Here is a 6,062-nt window from a genome sequence, read left to right as displayed (position 1 = left end):
TAATTGCAACGTAACAGTGATCATAGGGACTGTAGGGACTGTGACCCTCAACTCTGTGTGCGCGTGGCTCAATCGCTATGCGTCAGCCGACACCCCGGACAACGTTAAGAAACGAGAGGCCTCGCATCATGACGACAAATATTTTTCCAAGTTAAAGATATTCTATGAATAAAGAATAATGTACACTTCTATAGCGCCTTTGAGCCAGAGGTCACGAGGGCGCTGGAATGGTGCGCAAGAATTGGTGCACAAAAATTGGTGCACAAGAATTGGTGCAATTGTGGGGGCCGATGTCCACCCCACCGCCCTCGCCAGGCAGGTGGGGCGCGACGTCCTCCCCCTCCACTCCCTCCCCCTCGCTCCCTCCCCCTCCACTCCCTCCCCCCTCGCTCCCTCCCCCTCCACTCCCTCCCCCTCCAATCCCTCCCCCTCCACTCCCTCCCCCCTCGCTCCCTCCCCCTCCACTCCCTCCCCCTCGCTCCCTCCCCCTCCACTCCCTCCCCCTCCACTCCCTCCCCCTCGCTCCCTCCCCCTCCACTCCCTCCCCCCTCGCTCCCTCCCCCTCCACTCCCTCCCCCTCGCTCCCTCCCCCTCCACTCCCTCCCCCCTCGCTCCCTCCCCCTCCACTCCCTCCCCCTCGCTCCCTCCCCCTCCACTCCCTCCCCCCTCGCTCCCTCCCCCTCGCTCCCTCCCCCTCGCTCCCTCCTCCTCCACTCCCTCCCCCTCCGCTCCCTCCCCCTCGCTCCCTCCCCCCTCGCTCCCTCCCCCTCCACTCCCTCCCCCTCCACTCCCTCCCCCCTCGCTCCCTCCCCCTCCACTCCCTCCCCCTCCACTCCCGCCCTCCCCCCTCGCTCCCTCCCCCTCCACTCCCTCCCCCCTCGCTCCCTCCCCCTCGCTCCATCCCCCTCCGCTCCCTCCGGTCCCTCCCCCTCCGCTCCCTCCCCCTCCACTCCCTCCCCCTCCGCTCCCTCCCCCTCGCTCCCTCCCCCCTCGCTCCCTCCCCCTCCACTCCCTCCCTCCCCCCTCGCTCCCTCCACCTCCGCTCCCTCCCCCTCGCTCCCTCCCCCTCCGCTCCCTCCCCCCTCCGCTCCCTCCCCCTCCGCTCCCTCCCCCTCCGCTCCCTCCCCCCTCGCTCCCTCCCCCTCCGCTCCCTCCCCCTCCACTCCCTCCCCCCTCGCTCCCTCCCCCTCCACTCCCTCCCCCCTCGCTCCCTCCCCCTCCACTCCCTCCCGCTCGCTCCCTCCCCCTCCGCTCCCTCCCCCCTCCGCTCCCTCCCCCTCCGCTCCCTCCCCCTCCACTCCCTCCCCCCTCCGCTCCCTCCCCCTCCGCTCCCTCCCCCTCCGCTCCCTCCCCCTCCGCTCCCTCCCCCTCCACTCCCTCCCCCTCCGCTCCCTCCCCCTCGCTCCCTCCACTCCCTCCCCCTCGCTCCCTCCCCCTCCGCTCCCTCCCCCTCCACTCCCTCCCCCTCCACTCCCTCCCCCCTCGCTCCCTCCCCCTCCGCTCCCTCCCCCTCCACTCCCTCCCCCTCGCTCCCTCCCCCTCCACTCCCTCCCCCCTCGCTCCCTCCCCCTCGCTCCCTCCCCCTCCACTCCCTCCCGCTCGCTCCCTCCCCCTCTGCTCCCTCCCCCCTCCGCTCCCTCCCCCTCCGCTCCCTTCCCCTCCACTCCCTCCCCCCTCCGCTCCCTCCCCCTCCGCTACCTCCCCCTCCGCTCCCTCCCCCTCCGCTCCCTCCCCCTCGCTCCCTCCGCTCCCTCCCCCTCCACTCCCTCCCCCTCCACTCTCTCCCCCCTCGCTCCCTCCCCCTCCACTCCCTCCCCCTCCACTCCCTCCCCCTCGCTCCCTCCCCCTCCACTCCCTCCCCCCTCGCTCCCTCCCCCTCCACTCCCTCCCCCCTCGCTCCCTCCCCCTCGCTCCCTCCCCCTCCACTCCCTCCCGCTCGCTCCCTCCCCCTCCGCTCCCTCCCCCCTCCGCTCCCTCCCCCCTCCGCTCCCTCCCCCTCCACTCCCTCCCCCCTCCGCTCCCTCCCCCTCCGCTCCCTCCCCCTCCGCTCCCTCCCCCTCCGCTTCCTCCCCCTCGCTCCCTCCGCTCCCTCCCCCTCGCTCCCTCCCCCTCCACTCCCTCCCCCTCGCTCCCTCCCCCTCCGCTCCCTCCCCCTCCACTCCCTCACCCTCCACTCCCTCCCCCCTCGCTCCCTCCCCCTCCGCTCCCTCCCCCTCCACTCCCTCCCCCTCGCTCCCTCCCCCTCCACTCCCTCCCCCCTCGCTCCCTCCCCCTCGCTCCCTCCCCCTCCACTCCCTCCCGCTCGCTCCCTCCCCCTCCGCTCCCTCCCCCCTCCGCTCCCTCCCCCCTCGCTCCCTCCCCCTCCACTCCCTCCCCCTCCACTCCCTCCCCCTCGCTCCCTCCCCCTCCACTCCCTCCCCCCTCGCTCCCTCCCCCTCGCTCCCTCCCCCTCCACTCCCTCCCGCTCGCTCCCTCCCCCTCCGCTCCCTCCCCCCTCCGCTCCCTCCCCCCTCGCTCCCTCCCCCTCCACTCCCTCCCCCTCGCTCCCTCCCCCTCCACTCCCTCCCCCTCGCTCCCTCCCCCTCCACTCCCTCCCCCCTCGCTCCCTCCCCCTCCACTCCCTCCCCCTCGCTCCCTCCCCCTCCACTCCCTCCCCCCTCGCTCCCTCCCCCTCCACTCCCTCCCCCTCGCTCCCTCCCCCTCCACTCCCTCCCCCCTCGCTCCCTCCCCCTCGCTCCCTCCCCCTCGCTCCCTCCTCCTCCACTCCCTCCCCCTCCGCTCCCTCCCCCTCGCTCCCTCCCCCCTCGCTCCCTCCCCCTCCACTCCCTCCCCCTCCACTCCCTCCCCGCTCGCTCCCTCCCCCTCCACTCCCTCCCCCTCCACTCCCGCCCTCCCCCCTCGCTCCCTCCCCCTCCACTCCCTCCCCCCTCGCTCCCTCCCCCTCGCTCCATCCCCCTCCGCTCCCTCCGGTCCCTCCCCCTCCGCTCCCTCCCCCTCCACTCCCTCCCCCTCCGCTCCCTCCCCCTCGCTCCCTCCCCCCTCGCTCCCTCCCCCTCCACTCCCTCCCTCCCCCCTCGCTCCCTCCACCTCCGCTCCCTCCCCCTCGCTCCCTCCCCCTCCGCTCCCTCCCCCCTCCGCTCCCTCCCCCTCCGCTCCCTCCCCCTCCACTCCCTCCCCCCTCCGCTCCCTCCCCCTCCGCTCCCTCCCCCTCGCTCCCTCCCCCTCCGCTCCCTCCCCCTCCGCTCCCTCCCCCCTCGCTCCCTCCCCCTCCGCTCCCTCCCCCTCCACTCCCTCCCCCCTCGCTCCCTCCCCCTCCACTCCCTCCCCCCTCGCTCCCTCCCCCTCCACTCCCTCCCGCTCGCTCCCTCCCCCTCCGCTCCCTCCCCCCTCCGCTCCCTCCCCCTCCGCTCCCTCCCCCTCCACTCCCTCCCCCCTCCGCTCCCTCCCCCTCCGCTCCCTCCCCCTCCGCTCCTTCCCCCTCCGCTCCCTCCCCCTCCACTCCCTCCCCCCTCGCTCCCTCCCCCTCGCTCCCTCCCCCTCGCTCCCTCCTCCTCCACTCCCTCCCCCTCCGCTCCCTCCCCCTCGCTCCCTCCCCCCTCGCTCCCTCCCCCTCCACTCCCTCCCCCTCCACTCCCTCCCCCCTCGCTCCCTCCCCCTCCACTCCCTCCCCCTCCACTCCCGCCCTCCCCCCTCGCTCCCTCCCCCTCCACTCCCTCCCCCCTCGCTCCCTCCCCCTCGCTCCATCCCCCTCCGCTCCCTCCGGTCCCTCCCCCTCCGCTCCCTCCCCCTCCACTCCCTCCCCCTCCGCTCCCTCCCCCTCGCTCCCTCCCCCCTCGCTCCCTCCCCCTCCACTCCCTCCCTCCCCCCTCGCTCCCTCCACCTCCGCTCCCTCCCCCTCGCTCCCTCCCCCTCCGCTCCCTCCCCCCTCCGCTCCCTCCCCCTCCGCTCCCTCCCCCTCCGCTCCCTCCCCCCTCGCCCCCTCCCCCTCCGCTCCCTCCCCCTCCACTCCCTCCCCCCTCGCTCCCTCCCCCTCCACTCCCTCCCCCCTCGCTCCCTCCCCCTCCACTCCCTCCCGCTCGCTCCCTCCCCCTCCGCTCCCTCCCCCCTCCGCTCCCTCCCCCTCCGCTCCCTCCCCCTCCACTCCCTCCCCCCTCCGCTCCCTCCCCCTCCGCTCCCTCCCCCTCCGCTCCCTCCCCCTCCGCTCCCTCCCCCTCCACTCCCTCCCCCTCCGCTCCCTCCCCCTCGCTCCCTCCACTCCCTCCCCCTCGCTCCCTCCCCCTCCGCTCCCTCCCCCTCCACTCCCTCCCCCTCCACTCCCTCCCCCCTCGCTCCCTCCCCCTCCGCTCCCTCCCCCTCCACTCCCTCCCCCCTCGCTCCCTCCCCCTCCACTCCCTCCCCCCTCGCTCCCTCCCCCTCGCTCCCTCCCCCTCCACTCCCTCCCGCTCGCTCCCTCCCCCTCTGCTCCCTCCCCCCTCCGCTCCCTCCCCCTCCGCTCCCTTCCCCTCCACTCCCTCCCCCCTCCGCTCCCTCCCCCTCCGCTACCTCCCCCTCCGCTCCCTCCCCCTCCGCTCCCTCCCCCTCGCTCCCTCCGCTCCCTCCCCCTCCACTCCCTCCCCCTCCACTCTCTCCCCCCTCGCTCCCTCCCCCTCCACTCCCTCCCCCTCCACTCCCTCCCCCTCGCTCCCTCCCCCTCCACTCCCTCCCCCCTCGCTCCCTCCCCCTCCACTCCCTCCCCCCTCGCTCCCTCCCCCTCGCTCCCTCCCCCTCCACTCCCTCCCGCTCGCTCCCTCCCCCTCCGCTCCCTCCCCCCTCCGCTCCCTCCCCCCTCCGCTCCCTCCCCCTCCACTCCCTCCCCCCTCCGCTCCCTCCCCCTCCGCTCCCTCCCCCTCCGCTCCCTCCCCCTCCGCTTCCTCCCCCTCGCTCCCTCCGCTCCCTCCCCCTCGCTCCCTCCCCCTCCACTCCCTCCCCCTCGCTCCCTCCCCCTCCGCTCCCTCCCCCTCCACTCCCTCACCCTCCACTCCCTCCCCCCTCGCTCCCTCCCCCTCCGCTCCCTCCCCCTCCACTCCCTCCCCCTCGCTCCCTCCCCCTCCACTCCCTCCCCCCTCGCTCCCTCCCCCTCGCTCCCTCCCCCTCCACTCCCTCCCGCTCGCTCCCTCCCCCTCCGCTCCCTCCCCCCTCCGCTCCCTCCCCCCTCGCTCCCTCCCCCTCCACTCCCTCCCCCTCCACTCCCTCCCCCTCGCTCCCTCCCCCTCCACTCCCTCCCCCCTCGCTCCCTCCCCCTCGCTCCCTCCCCCTCCACTCCCTCCCGCTCGCTCCCTCCCCCTCCGCTCCCTCCCCCCTCCGCTCCCTCCCCCCTCGCTCCCTCCCCCTCCACTCCCTCCCCCTCGCTCCCTCCCCCTCCACTCCCTCCCCCTCGCTCCCTCCCCCTCCACTCCCTCCCCCCTCGCTCCCTCCCCCTCCACTCCCTCCCCCTCGCTCCCTCCCCCTCCACTCCCTCCCCCCTCGCTCCCTCCCCCTCCACTCCCTCCCCCTCGCTCCCTCCCCCTCCACTCCCTCCCCCCTCGCTCCCTCCCCCTCGCTCCCTCCCCCTCGCTCCCTCCTCCTCCACTCCCTCCCCCTCCGCTCCCTCCCCCTCGCTCCCTCCCCCCTCGCTCCCTCCCCCTCCACTCCCTCCCCCTCCACTCCCTCCCCCCTCGCTCCCTCCCCCTCCACTCCCTCCCCCTCCACTCCCGCCCTCCCCCCTCGCTCCCTCCCCCTCCACTCCCTCCCCCCTCGCTCCCTCCCCCTCGCTCCATCCCCCTCCGCTCCCTCCGGTCCCTCCCCCTCCGCTCCCTCCCCCTCCACTCCCTCCCCCTCCGCTCCCTCCCCCTCGCTCCCTCCCCCCTCGCTCCCTCCCCCTCCACTCCCTCCCTCCCCCCTCGCTCCCTCCACCTCCGCTCCCTCCCCCTCGCTCCCTCCCCCTCCGCTCCCTCCCCCCTCCGCTCCCTCCCCCTCCGCTCCCTCCCCCTCCACTCCCTCCCCCCTCCGCTCCCTCCCCCTCCGCTCCCTCCCCCTCGCTCCCT

This window comes from Petromyzon marinus, chromosome 42, assembly GCF_048934315.1.
Source record: "Petromyzon marinus isolate PM22_M1 ecotype Great Lakes invasive population chromosome 42, UKy_Petmar_22M1.pri1.0, whole genome shotgun sequence".
Taxonomy (NCBI): domain Eukaryota; kingdom Metazoa; phylum Chordata; class Hyperoartia; order Petromyzontiformes; family Petromyzontidae; genus Petromyzon; species Petromyzon marinus.
Note: the sequence above shows the minus strand (reverse complement) of the source record.